General features: G+C 42.2%; 1 pseudogene; it reads right to left on the reverse strand.

The window, feature by feature from the left end:
* Window positions 1–728: 728 nt before the first annotated feature.
* LOC133541349 (decapping and exoribonuclease protein-like) lies at window positions 729–9,420 on the reverse strand (annotated as a pseudogene).
* Between the last annotated feature and the right edge of the window lie 6,142 nt (window positions 9,421–15,562).

A 15,562-nucleotide genomic window follows, 5' to 3' on the forward strand; every position in this document is an offset into this window, starting at 1 on the left:
GTACATACACATGTATATATGTGTGTGTGTATATCAATGTATATGTGTATATACATGTATATGTATCTATTCTATATATGTGTATATATATTTGTATGTATATAGAAGGAAGTGTGTATGTTTACATACACATGTATATATGTTTGTGTGTGTATATCAATGTATATGTGTATATACATGTATATGTATATATTTGTATGTATATAGAAGGAAGTGTGTGTGTTTACATAAACATGTATATATGTATTTATATGTAAAGTGAGCCAAAGTTGTTTTTTTTCCTGGACTGGAAATGACACAAGAAAGTAGCAAAGACGTGTTAGGAGCCCAAAAAAAAAAAAATTTGCCATGTCTATCTTAATAATAATTTAAATCTCCCTGAGAGCCAGTGTCCTCTGCAGTGGACATTATTTTTTTTTAGAGTTACACATTTTGTGAAGAAAAGAAAATTGCCTTTTAGGCAAAAGACAAATGTCTACTGCAGTGGACATACATACATCCCTTTGGTGTAAAGTTTACATGTAAATTCTTCCTAGCTTCTATTGCAATACTTGACTCATGTGATTATTTTTTATTAAACATACATTGTGTAAAATGCATTCTGTCAACCAAACAAAAACTGTGTGTTTTTTGTTTTATTAATATCAGGGGTCAATAAAATATGTCTTTAACAATTCCCATTCAGAGCTCACTTCTTAACTCGGGCAGACAGAAATAAGACGAGTATAGAATTTGTCAGAGATGTTTCATTGTTCCAACTGGTATACAAGATGAAAACTTTGCAGAGAGCGATGGTGATCAACACCGCCATGTAGCACACATGAATCCATTGACTGTGCTAAAAGACTGGTATAGGTGGGTAAAATGTGCTTATAGAGCCATGTTGTTTAGATTACTTCTCATGTTTCATTGCTAAGCTTAATTTAGTACTGAAGGTGTGCATTTTCAATCCATTTCCTTTACGTACCAGTCCGGCAGGAAAGAATAAGAGGAGTTCCTGTGAACAGAGTAGGTCACATCGGAGCCCTCGTCCCTGGAGAACAGATATACCACACTGCAACAGAGAGAATAGCTGTTAGCAGGCTAAACTGATCTTTATCAACAAAAGCTCTCACCAGGGATCGTCTTCGGTCGCCACCTTCTTGACAAAAGACAGGAATTTGCTGCAGAAGTTCATGCAGACATTTGGCTTCCAGAAGTTTACCTCACGCTGCTCAAAAGATACAAATAGTTATTCTTTGTTTACCATTGCAATGACATCTAACAACAACAACAACGGTGTACCTCAGCAATCTTTGGAATATCGCTGACTTCAAAAGTCTTCACAGACTCAACAATTCCGTCGTCGTTACGGAAGCCTGCGACGATGCGAGGGACTCCGAGAAGGTAGGACTGTGCCCACCACTGGTTGAGCTTATACCTGACAAGAAAGAAAAGGAGTCAGAGAACAAAGCCAAATAAGATCTACTAGGCTGCGTCCACATTTTTGGTTTGGTACTCTGGTATGGACCAAAAATGTTAAAAGTTTGGTTTTGGTATTTATCACTCATACGGGTATTTTTTATTATTGGACCAAATGATACTTTTTTTGTCTGGGAGATGGCGCCGCTGTAGTGGCTGCTGAGCGCAGGAGCTCTGGGTTCTTGTCTTTCCCCCTTTGTGTTTGTGCTGGTTCCCCTCTTGTTTTTGTCTGTGTTTCTTGGATCAGCCCTCTCCAGGACTGTGCAACACGGGGTGACACTTTGGTGGATTCTGCCCTGCTTTTTGCTGCTTTTTTGGGAACTTTAGAATGCGTGGCTTTGTTTGCCCCAGAGACAGGCTGCTGGCTCTCTGCCACGCTGGAGTCTGCGTGTAGAAACCGGAAGAGAAGCGCAGGAGCAGACAGGGCTGCGGCGCTAGTAGGGTTGGGCGTCGGCATAGACGAGCTTCACGCAACCCTGGCTCAGTGGGCATGTACCGGACACTTCTGTCTCTTTGGATGGATTCTCGCTAATCCGCGTGGACTGGACATTGGCCAAGAGTTTGTGGTGGGCAGCCTCGGGCGGAGTCGGCTCTCTTGCTTGCTTTGTGGATGTGACGATCTGTCACATCACATCTTATGTTTCCTTAGTTTGTGTTTATTTCCTGTGTAGCGCTCGTATTTCTGGTTCCTTTTCCTGCATGACTCTTTCCCCTCACCTGCCGCTGATTGGCAGCTTGGCCACACCAGATAGTGGTTGTCAATCAGCTGGCTTTTATAATAGCCTGCATGGCCCTTTCGTCAGGGCTCGAGCATTGTTTCTGTTACTGTTAGCTGCACACTGTGTGCATGACTCTCATCCGGTGTTGAATATAATTATATACTTGGCTTACCTGCACGTCATCCTCCTGTCTTCTGCTTCTTGGGGTCACGACTACCGCAGCCATGCAAGTAAGTGACAGAATCTTCGAGACAGAAAGTGATTTTGTGAAAACGCCTGTCGGCGACATGGAGCTATGGTTTTGGACTGCACATGTCTTGGAGGACATGCGGTTCCAACCCACGGCAAGCTCGCTCCTTCTCCCTTCGGCATGGCTGTCGCCTCCCGCTCTTGCAGTGGGACTTCCAACGCCGCTTCCTGCCTCATGTCAAGTGAGTCTGCCCACACAACCGTCTGCCTTGTCTCAAGTGAGTCTACCGATGACGCCCCGTTCAGCTTGTACCCCAGCCCGGCCTCCTTCTGCTAGTCCACTGATGGCTCCTCTGCAGCCCACCTCCCTCCCTGGCTTGTACAGCGGGGGACGTCACCAACCAACAGCTCCTCCAGCTCCGGGAAGTGTCTGGCATCTGCTTCGTTCTACTACTAAGAGCTATGCAGCAGAAGACTCACAGCTTTGCTCATCATCGCAGACGTATAGGATAAAAAACACAGCAATTTCAATAGGGCCCTTGCGGTGCTCTGCATCACCCTTGCGAGGCTTGCTCTGCTGCTCGGTTCCTAAATATCACATGTACATAAGTATTCACAGCCTTTGCTCAATACTTTGTTGATGAACCTTTGGCAGCAAGTACAGACTTAAATATTTTTGAATACGATGCCACAAACTTGGCACACCTATCTTTGGGCAGTTTCGCCCATTCCTCTTTGCTGCATGTTTAGAGACATCCTGGATGAAAACCAACGCTTCCATTTCAACCTGATAGAGCTTGACACCAGGCGGTGAATTGATTAACATGGACAACTTATTGGTGTGTTACTATTTAGTGGTCAATTGTACGGAATATGTACTGTACTGTGCAATCTACTAATAAAAGTCTCAATCCATCAATCACAAACGGTCTATGTTTGGATCGGTGAAAGCAAAGTGTGAATTGATAGCGATACTCAAATGCACCTATTTTTGGATTCATTTGGTGGTAGATTGTTTAAAAATTCATGGAAAAAAAATAATTTTTTACACTTGATAATGATGCACTTCTTACACTTCTAAATCTCAGTTGCATGTATGCATTAATTTCACTTTGTCCAAAGGTGTGTTTCCATAACCAGGAAGTAGTCTATAGGCATTAGGTTAAATGTGCCTGTCTTCACAGATTTGTTATACACTGAATTTTATTTCATATTTAATAAAATTATCAGCATAATTTGATGTAAAAAAAAATATGCAAAAGCAAAACATTAAGTTACATGAATTCAATGTAAAACAAAAAGCTTTCTTAACCTTGTGTGGTGTTCGGGTCTGTGGGACCCGTATTCATTTTGTAGCTTTTAATGCCTCACAATCAAACTTTTTTATGTAAAAATACTGAACATATGTTTACCTTATCCCAGTAAACATCTGTTCAGTATTTTAACATACAAGTGTTCAGACCCACAAAAATGAATCGGCTTAAAGACACACACATTAACCTCCATAAATGCTGGCTGGAAGATTGCAACATTACCTAAAGGCAGTCTTCTGTGAGTGTATGTGCCACTACCAAGTCTGCAACCAGACGTAACGCCACGTGGAACAAATGTATGGAAATATGGTACCGGTTGACTTTACGTGAATCGTACCTGGTACTACCAAAAAAATTCAGTCAGTATCTGTAAAAGTACCAAATTTGGTACCCATTCCTAATCATTACCAACCTGTAGAAATTCCAATGCTGCTTTTTAGTGTTGATACATTTTGTTGTCTTCAGCTCAACGTAGCAGGTTGGAGGATCCGGGGCATTAGGATCTTTATCTCGGCAATCCACTTCCCCGGAGAACAGGAGACTGTGATCTGCGAGACGGGTTTGGACCACGATGTAGAAGGTGTCAATAGCGCTGATCACGCCACTCGTATCCGGTAACCCGTCAATGGTATCTTCAGGGAAAAACAGTATAGCAATTGTAACAGAACAAAACCAGAGTACAAAACAATCAAATAGACCTAGGATTTTAAATGAATAAATAAATACAACGTTTTTCCTGTATGTATTTAATCCTGGCGCGGCGGCACAGCTGAATTGAAGCTGCCACACCTTAAAAGTTAGAACTTATTTAAGTGTGAACAAATGAAAGTGATATTTTGTATGAATGGCTGTATAGCCTATATTAACTACTGATGCACAACAAATGTGTCCACTAAAAAACTTTGATTAACCTTGATAGGACGCACACCAGTGTCTGGAGCCTCGGCGGTTAGTGGCTTGGCGTCTTTCCAGCGGCGGGACGCGCACTGCCCCGCTTTGCACTCCAGCCCGACCCAGCCAGCTTTAAAAGCCAATCCTTGTCTGGAAGTTACGGATCTGACTTGCCGACTTCTCTTACCCGCATTTTTTTAACATGTGATGCCAGATGTACAGCAGTGGCCATTGCTAAAGACTGCAGGGGAAGTTTAGCTTACCCTAAAATATAAAAAATAATGGTCAAATATATTCTTTTGTGTTTGCATTTCATTGAATAAATGCATAGGTTGTGTTTGACTTTTGTTCAGAATCAGCTAGTTTGGCGACAAGGTGTTTCATTGATGTGGGAGCTTCACAGTGCTGCAGCCAAACCAGACAATCATTGGAGGAAAACCCCACCTTGTCCCGCCCATGGACGGTGAGCGAATGAAGAAGAGTGATCGAAAGGGGGTTGCCGGGTTATTCGCATGATGAGTGGATGACCCGTCTGGGCTGAATCCCTTTTTGATTGACAGCAAAATGAGCGACTCAGCTATCTTGAAATAGAAAACACTGCCAAAGCATTTCTCAATTAAATTCTGTTGTTCCTGTTGATATGGGGATATTTATTGTTGGCCAAACAGCTCCATTTTTGTTTCATCGGACCACAGAACTTTCCTCCAGAAGGTCTTCTTTTTGTCCATGTGATGTCAGATGAAACAAAAAGTGAGTTGTTTGGCCGCAGTACCTAGCAATATGTTTGGAGGAGAAAAGGTGAGGCCTTTAATCCCAGGAACACCAACCCTACCATAAAGCATGGTGGTGGTAGTATTATGCTCTGGGCCTGTTTTGCTGCCAATGCAACTGCTGTTTTAAATGGGACAATGAAAAAGGAGGATTAGCTCCAAATTGTTCAGGACAATCTAAAATGAATAGCCTGGAGGTTGGGTCTTGGGCGCAGTTGGGTGTTCCATCAGGACAATGACCCCAAACACACCTCAAAAGTGGTAAAGGAATGGTTAAATCAGGCTACAATGAAGGTTTTAGAATGGCCTTCCCAAAGTCCTGACTTAACCGTGTGGACAATGCTGAAGAAACAAGTCCAACACATTTAGCTGAACTGCAACAATTCTGTGGTGAAAAATGTAAGCAGAAGCTTGTGGATGGCTACCAAAAGCGCCTTATTGCAGGTAAACTTGCCAAGGGACATGTAAGCAAATATTAACATTGCTGTATGTATACTTTTGATTGCTCACATTTTCAGTAGAGCCATAATAAATTCATAAAAGAAGCAAACTTCATGAATGTTTTTTGTGAGCAACAAGTATGTGCTCCAATCACTACATCACAAACAAATAAGAGATGTAGAAATGATTGGAAAGTCATGACAGCCATGACATGATGTCCTTTACACGTGGATGTAGACTTTTGACCAGGACTGTAGACGCCCATGTCTAATGTACACATTTACTTTACAAAAGATAATTGTGGGATATTTTTGTTGTTGCCGCACTTATGTTTAATTCTATTAAATGTGTGGATATATTTAGTGTTTGGAGCAGGCGCAAGAAGAAAAAACAAGAAGACAGAGAGGGAAATTGTGGGGACCCGTGAAATAGACCCTCCTACCTGAACACATGTACTGCTCAAACTTGTACCCCAAGTATATGTTCTTCTCAATGGTAGGAACAGCATTTGTTTTACTTCATTGATGTAAAGCGTTCCTTTGAACTTGGTGACGGCCAGCAACCACCCTGGCTTTATTTGATATGGGGTTGTCAACAAGCGTGTCAGGCGGCCACGGGTTGTCACAAAGTCAAAATCCAAAGCTCTGAGGAGAGAGAAAAAGGTAAGATGCATTAAATGTATCATGTAACCCGCAGGTGTCCAATCTTTTTCCACTGAGGGCCGAACACTAAAAAAAAAAAAATCAAAGCCTACGAGGGCCATTTTGATATGCTTTATTTTAAAACCTATACACCAGGGTTTCCCGCAGCGCCATCGCCTAAACTAAGGTCTTAAGAAGATCTCCAGCCACACGTGCACATTTAAACAAGTATCTCTGTCGCCAAGCAGAGGCATACACTGAGTGTCATACGCATGCCAAAATACTGGGGGCGCTGTAGCCTAGGACTTAAGACCATTTTAGCCAATCCAAAACATCCAAAACCTCATTTCCAGAGGCGGCATATAGGAAAAATGGTGTGTCACGGCAAGAAAGAAGGATATATGTGGACTGACAGAGAAGTACAGCTACTTTTAAGTATCGTTTTGGAGCTTAAAGTAAACAAAACTCAACAAAGTGTTGACTGGGAAACTTGCCAGTCCAAGTATTGTGACATTCTTACCCTATTTTGGAACGGTACAAACTTGGAGGGACATCTGAGGAATTTCCTCATCGTAAAGAGGACATGACAAAAACAACTATCGGCACTAAACTGAAAGTGATTCTTGGAAAGTCCAGACAAGCAGTGGACGCAAGTGGAAGAAGTGCTTACACTGTACTTCCAACTATGCCAGCAGATCTGGGGCACTTCTCCATCAACTACATCCATGCCATTTGGAATAGAAACATCAGATATCGACACAAGCTTTCACAGGAGTTGGGATTATCCATTCACCCTCGACAGCCTGCTCACAGACAAAGATATGGTCAATCGTGTAGAAGAGCAGCAAGATTCCAACGGCAGCAATCTACAATCTTCCGTGGTGGAAGAGAGAAGCGCTCTACTTCAGCTATGCGGCTGCTAACTTAGTGCTAGCAAGTAATATTGTTAAAAAGCAGAAAGATGTTGTTTATCTGGGCATTGAAATGTTTTTACATGTAGTGCACTGCAATTACAAATGCTGTCAGATGAGCACATTCAACAATGTTGGAAGTGGGACAAAAATACTTGCTTTGGAATCAGAAGTCAAGGTGGCAAGCATATTTTCCAGTTCAGCTGTTTTACATGGATTTACATAGGCTTGTATTAAACATGCTTTGAGTAGTTCCTTGTAATAAATAATATTGAGTTAAGTAAAACTGCAGTTACATTAAATCTTATTTTTTTCTGTCAAAATGAAAAGACCTGGATGAAGTGCTTTATGGACACACATTGTTTCCCGACCATGTCGAGGGCCATTTGACATGTTGTAAATAACATGTCGCTATCTTACACCTGTGCTAAAGTGGCTTTATCCCAAATCATGTACTCATCATTATTGCATGTTATTTTGTAAACAATCTTTATAAAAAATAGTTTTTTCACTAGGCAAAACTCAAGAGCCACAAGCAGGACAGACTAAAATGAAAACTTCCAATGGAGACAAAGTTGCTGAATGCAGTAGAAGAAGACATCCAGATAAAGAAGAGACTTGTGGACATGATGGAGACTTGAGAGAAGCCATCGTCTGACAATTTAGACAAACTAACACCAAGCGATGAGGTGAAGACGTGACGGCGACAATGTTCCTTCTCACACCCACCCCCTTCCCCGTCCTGCCGCCTGTCCCGGGAGACACCCCCTCCCCCTGGAGAGACACTAATTTAGCTCACAAATTTTCTGGGGGAAACACTGCATACAATATATCATTATTTTAACCTTTAGGGCTCATGTTTGGTACCAGGGACCCGCAAGGGTCTCACTCAGAGAAATTAATAAGTCATATATTAATATTTTCCATTATTCAATACTTAAATCTCTCTAGATCAACTTCAGTTTCATCTGTCAATAGAAAGTATTTTAGTTTTTTTTAAATGTTGTATGCCCTTTTTGTAAAAAACACGTTTCATGGCATCAACACAAAATTTGCAATATTCCACCCAACCCAACCCTCCAAAAAATCTCCAAGTGGAATATTTGATGTGAAGTAATTTGAGTCCTATATAGGTCAATAATTCAATACAACATTGACTTTAATTAGTTTATTTTTTAACAATAAGACTTAAAAAAAACATCCCAATATAATTATTGGGGATCCAAAAATTGCACACTCATCCAATAGTGAAAATTAAGTCTTACATTTATTTTTAAACTTTCAATGCGTAAGTCTTTAGATCAACTTTGTTTTTATGTTTTATGTTTATTTTATGCGTTTATTTTTACGACCTTTTTGTCAAAGGAAACTTGTTTTTTTATATGGCCCAAACAAGCTATACAATATTTTCTTCAACAAAATATTTCAAAGTGGAAATTTTGAGCCTTGAATAGGTCAACAACTCATAACATTGATTTTGATTCATAAGTCTTAAATGAAACACACACTGCATGGCAGATTTGTGGTATTAGAGTCAACATTTCTTGTTACATTTACCTATATGCTTTTTTAGTTGACAGTTTTTTTGTTTTAAACCAATATATTCAGAATGTGTCATGGGCGTAGAAAACATTAGGTGCGGGTCCCAAATGGCCCCCCTGCCACACTTTGAACACCCCCCATCTAAAGAAAACATTGGTCAGTATAGTATTCTTACGATGAAGACGACGATGACAGCGCCTTCTGTTTGAGGTCTGACTTGTTGGCTAAGATCCAACGGAGGATGTGGTCCAGACTGTTTGCCAAACTCTCATCTCTCTTCACATAGCGGTCGGGGTAGCCGTCCTTCAGATCAAATTGCGGGGCTCGGTGAGGTTCCACATAGTATATCATCCGACTCTTGTCATGGATGACTCTACACTCTGAGTCGCAGGAAAATGAACCCACCTCAACTCGTTTTTCAAATAGAGGGGCTTCATTATCATAATCCGTGCTGAGGGTACTCAAAGACATTGTTCTAAAAAAGGAGACAGGGAGATAAGTTCAAACAATTGAGGTAAAAGTAGCATAAAAAGCCCTCAAAAACTCACGGACGCCGGCTGAAGTGTCAAGCTGCTGATCCCACTGTGAAGTCCTCCAGCTATGTTGCCTTGCACTGCTTTTGTTCCTGGGTAAGTGTAGCTTTCACTTTCGTTTCTCAGACACTGACTGAGTTTCACATTCTAGAGGAAGTCCATGGGCTTCACGGTGGCAGAGGGGTTAGTGCGTCTGCCTCACAATATGAAGGTCCTGCAGTCCTGGGTTCAAATCCAGGCTCAGGATCTTTCTGTGTGGAGTTTGCATGTTCTCCCCGTGAATGCGTGGGTTCCCTCCGGGTACTCCGGCTTCCTCCCACTTCCAAAGACATGCACCTGGGGATAGGTTGATTGGCAACACAAAATTGGCCCTAGTGTGTGAATGTGAGTGTGAATGTTGTCTGTCTATCTGTGTTGGCCCTGCGATGCGCTGGCGATTTGTCCAGGGTGTACCCCGCCTTCCGCCCGATTGTAGCTGAGATAGGCGCCAGCGCCCCCCGCGACCCCGAAAGGGAATAAGCAGTAGAAATGGATGGATGGATAGGAAGTCCATGGTCACACGCAGGAGAGGAGGCCGAGCAGAAAAGAGAGACAGCAGATCAACTTGTCTAAAAGGGGTCTATTTAAAGGCCAGAGTATACAAAAAAGTTTTAAGATGGGACTTAAATGCTTTTACTGTTTACTCTCTTAACTGTTGTCTCTACTGGAGCCAAAATAGAAAATGCTCTCAAGCCTATAATATGTTATAGCATACTTGCCAACCTTGAGACCTCCGATTTCAGGAGGTGGGAGTGGGGGCGTGGTCGGGGGTGCGGCGGAGGCGTGGTTGGGGGCGTGTTTGGGGCAGGGGCGTGGTTAAGAGCGGAATAGTATAATTCACCAATGCGAGTATTTTATATATATTTTGTATAAATATATATACCGGTATGTATGAAAAACTCTACTTTCGGTTGAGTCCTTCCTACATATATTTAATTTATTGTACATATTGTAATGTTGGAAAGGTTTCATTAATTATCTCTACTTATAGATGTCAAGAAATGCTGACACGCTGCACGACCATTGCCAGCTTTCATGAACATGGTGATTTTGAACACAACCACACAAGTGAAAGCAATGGATAATTAGTCAACAGCCACTCAGGTCACACCGGTGGTGGCCGCATAAACAACACCAACACTGTCACAAACATGCACTCCACTGTGAACCCACACCAAACAAGAACAACAAACGCATTTTGGGAGAACATTAGCACAGCAACGCAACATAAACACAACAGAACCCTTTGCAACACCAACTCTTCCGGGACGCTACACAGCCCCCCTAGCTGGGTTCATTGAGAGTTGGTGTTGCAAAGGGTTCTGGGTATTGGTTCTGTTGTGTTTATGTTGCGTTGCGGTGCTAATGTTCTCCCGAAATGCGTTTGTTGTTCTTGTTTGGTGTGGGTTCACAGTGGAGTGCATGTTTGTGACAGTGTTGGTGTTGTTTATGCGGCCACCATCGGTATGGCCTGTGTGGCTGTTGACTAAGCGTGCATTGCTTTCACTCGTGTGGTTGTGTTCAAAATCAACATGTTCATGAAAGCTGGTAAAGGTCGTGCATCGTGTCAGCATTTCTTGACGTCTATGAGTAAAGACAATCAATGAAAGCCGTCCAACCCTCCAATATTGTTCATATAATAGAATATATATATCCATCCATCCATCCATTTGCTACCGCTTATTCCCTTTGGGGTCGCGGGGGGCGCTGGTGCCTATCTCAGCTACAATCGGGCGGAAGGCGATTACACCCTGGACAAGTCGCCACGTCATCGCAGCGAATATATTAGTATGTTGTTTATTATAATTATTGTTTATTGTGAGTGAGCAGTGGTGCTGAATATCCACCAGGGTTCAATAAAGTAAATTCTATGTACAGTATTGTCCTGTTTAAGAGGGTCACAACATTGCTGAGTCAGTTCTCATTGAGCTGGAGGGGGCGTGGCTTCCAGCTCCGCCTGAATTCCGGGAGATTTTCTGCAGAAAATTTGTCCCGGGAGGTTTTCGGGAGAGGCGCTGAATTTGGGAGTCTCCCGGAAAATCCGTGAGGGTTGGCAAGTATGGTTACAGTAATCGAGATGAGGCGTAATGAATGCATGAATATTGATGTCAGCATCAGTGCTGGACGAAATGAGAACATTATAGCGATCTCACAGAGATGAAAGAAGGCTGTTTTGGTAACACTCTTAATGTGTGACTCAAAGGAGAGAGTTGGGTGGAAGATGATACCCAAATTCTTTACCGATTTGCCTTGTGTAATTGTATGGTTGTCAAATGTAAAGGTGGTATTATTAAATAGGTGCCGGTGTCTAAAGCGTTATGATCGACAGTATCAAAAGCAGCGCTAATATCAAGTATCAGCAGCATGGATGACGCATCAGCATCCATAGTTAGCAATAGAGTAGTAGTCATGTGTGCGAGGGCTGTCTCTGTAGATTTGCCCTAGAACCAAACTGAAAGAGTTCACAGAGATTGTTAGATGCTAAGTATTCATTTAGCTAATGCAACATTTTTTTCTAGGATTCTCGAGATAAAAGGAAGGTAGTTTACCATGAGGTCAGGATGGAGGTTAGGTCTTTCGAGCAGAAGGGGAACAACACCAGAGGAACGTGACAAGATCATAATATTTAGCACAGGTGGTCCTAATATTACAAAAAACTCCTTGATAAGTTTCCCAAGAAGTGGGTCGAGTAAACATGTTTGTTTTAACCCATTTACAAGGTGCAGGAGTTCCTCCAATGTTATTTCATCAAAAAGAGAGAGATTATTTTGTAGGGCAGTATCCGTCGTACATACATTCGTATCTGCGTTAATAGAACCCAGTTGTATCTGGGACGCGTTATTTTTAATCTCCTTTCTAATGAGTTCCATTTTCTTATTAAAGACATTCATAAAGTCATCAGTCGAGTGAGTGGAGCTACTAGGGGGTGTTGTTGGGCTAGCGACGCTACTGTATTGAACAAATATTTAGGATCCTTTTTGTAGGCGAATGAGATTTGAGTAGTTATTAGTTTTAGCTTAGGTAAGCGTGCATTTATAAGTTATTAAACGATCACTCCATGCTTGAAGGTAAACCTCAAGTTTAGGGAACGGGCAAAATGTGCACTTGTAGAGTTAAGAGGCGATACCTTGTTAAGCGAGAAAAATTCATCTGATTTTAGCCTAGTGTCGCCGAAACCAATGACGTTAAGATTGTTGTCTCTAATGACATCATTAACTATTAATGTTCTGGGAGACAATGATCTGATGTTTAAAAAGCCCATATTATAGGTAGTGGGCTGTTTTGACAATATGTTGTTAATGTTATCCATATTAGTGATTTTAATAACGTTATGTTTATTTTGTGTAGTGCGCATTAAATAATTTCGATCACATCTAGGAATTGATATGATGGAGATATTGAGGTCATTTGCTTGGTGCTGCGATAGATTGAACGCATCATAATTTGCCACCTCAGTAGAATGCATGTTTACCTCTGGCACAGTAACTACAGAAAACATGATGTGAGTTATATATTATTCTAGGAGAAATGCTATGTGTGCAGGGATTTTCCAGCCTGGCGCTGGTTAGTTCTAGCTTAACTGACACTTCACCCGGGCTAGCAGACTCTTATAGCCTGTGACCGACCTTGCGCTAGTGCAGTTAGTCAAGCTTCACTTAAATAGTGGTCTACATTTCTGGAGAGAGTAATGGCGCCTTAGTGTGAAGGCCGTCCCTCCTCAGCAAGCCCGGTTTGCCCAAGAAAGAGGGCCAATATTAAATAAATGTTAGTCCCTGTTCTCTGCAAAATCTAGCCAGCCACTTGTTAAGTGAGACTAATCTGGTATATCTCTCATCATTGCCTCTCGCAGGCAGGGGGCCAGAGACAAGTACTGGATGCCAGGATATCTTACTAGCGAGATTACAAGTCCTAGCTATGTTCCTCTTTGTTATCTCTGACTGTCTCATCCTAACGTCATTGGAGTCGTCGTATCCAACTCTAATTGCATAGCTCGTGGTGTGATTAGGTTAGCCAGTTTACTAGGCCTGCTGTGAGTCAGATCCCTCAAACTGGCTTCAATGTCAGGTGCTCTGGCCCCGGGCATACACTTACTTATGGCTGGGTTACTAAGCTGTATGTTTCGGGTGATGGAGTTCCTATGACTAAGGTGTGGTGCCCGGTAGACGAGGGTGCAGAACTAGCTCAAGGGCTAAATCTATAATGCGTTTAAACCTGTTTACTGTGGCTTGTAGGTCGCTTGGGGCTGCTGCAAACTGGGCTAGTCAGCTCGTTACAGCTAACTCTAACAAAGGTGTCCACGGTGTCTAAAGTTACAAAAATACTCTGCTCTAACTGGCAGACAGTCCTCTAGTAGGGCTAACCTATCGAGGAGAAAGGTGCACAAAGACCATGGAGCCATACTCAACGTTGTTTCTTTCACCGATTCGAGGTCTTGCTTTTTTCGGTGAAGTGGCGGCACCATGAGGGAGCAGATGCCTTTGGAGCATAGTTGCTTTCGACCGCGCCGATCTTAACTTTGTTACCTTAGCAGCTAGCTAGGTTGTTTCTTTCACCGAGTCGAGTTCTTGCAGTCTTCGGAGCAATAGGCAAAGAGTAGGAGACGCCTTCAGCGTAGTTGCTTTTAGCCACGACAAGCTTAGCTTCGCTAGCCCAACAGCTAGCTCGCTGAGAGAAGGGCGGTGAGATAGAGTAAGTGCTTTGCAAGTTTGATAAGACTACTAAATATGTTGTAAAAGGAATAAAGAAAGATGTACAAAAATTAGACGCACAAAGATAGAAAGATAGTACTTAGCTTTTTGTTATAAGCTAAAAAACGTTAGCGCAATTAGGGAGTCTTTCCAGTGCGTTTTGTTTCTGGGAAAGTTTTAGCATCTGCGTTACTGTGCAGCATACTTACCAACCTTGAAACCTCAGAATTAGGGATATGTTCAAAAGGGCCGCAAGGGGCGTGTCATATGTATGTATGTATGTATGTATGTATGTATGGGCAAGATGAAACCCACACCGAGCCCTGTGGACATTGTACCTACTCCACTGTTCTTAAATGTTCTTGATGTTGTCGGTCCTTAAGAGGTCAAATTGATCAACCTTTCACTTCAGTCTGGCTCGATCCCCAGCTTTTTTAAACATGCTGTGGTGAATCCCATTCTTAAAAATATTAATCTTGATCTGGTGGCGCCTATAAATTACAGGCCCGATCAAAACTTCCCTTTATGTCAAAAATCATGGAAAAAGTGGTAGATAAGCAGCTAACCTCATTTTGGAACAGCATGATTTTTATGATAAATACCAATCTGGCTTCAGGTCATTTCACTCCACGAAACTGCTCTTTTGAAAGTTTCCAGTGACATGATGATGGCCACTGACGCTGGTCGCTATACAGTTTTGGTTTTACTGGATTTGACATTTACCTTTGGTACTGTGGATCACAGTACAGGAAGTCCCCGATTTTACGGCATTTCGACCTACTGCAACTCGTCATTACGAACGGTCTCCAGGGGCAGATGAACAAGGAAGGAGGAGAGATGCTGACGAGTTTAACAACATATTAGATTGAAAAGTTTCGCGCATCATTTGTTTTTCTGTGCATTTTGAACACTTTTGTGGACTCATCATGCCTCCCGAGCGTGAAGCAGATGTGAGTGCAGGTCACACATCAAAAAAGAGGAAGGCTATCACGATGGAGATGAAATTGGAGATAATAAAGCGTTCTGAAAAACTTGAGACGCCATCCGTCATTGGGAAAGCGTCGTCTTTAAGCCGTTCGACCGTAGGCACTATTGTGAAGGACAAAGCACGCATTCTCCAACATGTAAAAGGTTAGCCTCTTGTCGCGTGACCAGTCTTTCTCTCGTGGAACAAAACACACTGGTCAGTCCCAAGTTCTTTGGAAGACATATATGTTGAGTAAAAGAGACCACCAAGACATAATAGTACTTGGCCAAGTTTTACTAAAGTTTTAGGAGACCAACCCTTACAACGCCACCATAGCATCGCCAAGCAAGGTCTGAAGTAAACAAAAAGTATTCAGCTTATGTAGAGCGAAAACAGCCCCTCCTGCCCAGAAAGAAATGCAGCTGCTACTTCAAAACGGACAAGTACTGGCCAAAAC

The sequence above is a fragment of the Nerophis ophidion genome, linkage group LG23 (assembly GCF_033978795.1).
Source record: "Nerophis ophidion isolate RoL-2023_Sa linkage group LG23, RoL_Noph_v1.0, whole genome shotgun sequence".
In the NCBI taxonomy this organism is placed as follows: Eukaryota; Metazoa; Chordata; class Actinopteri; order Syngnathiformes; family Syngnathidae; genus Nerophis; species Nerophis ophidion.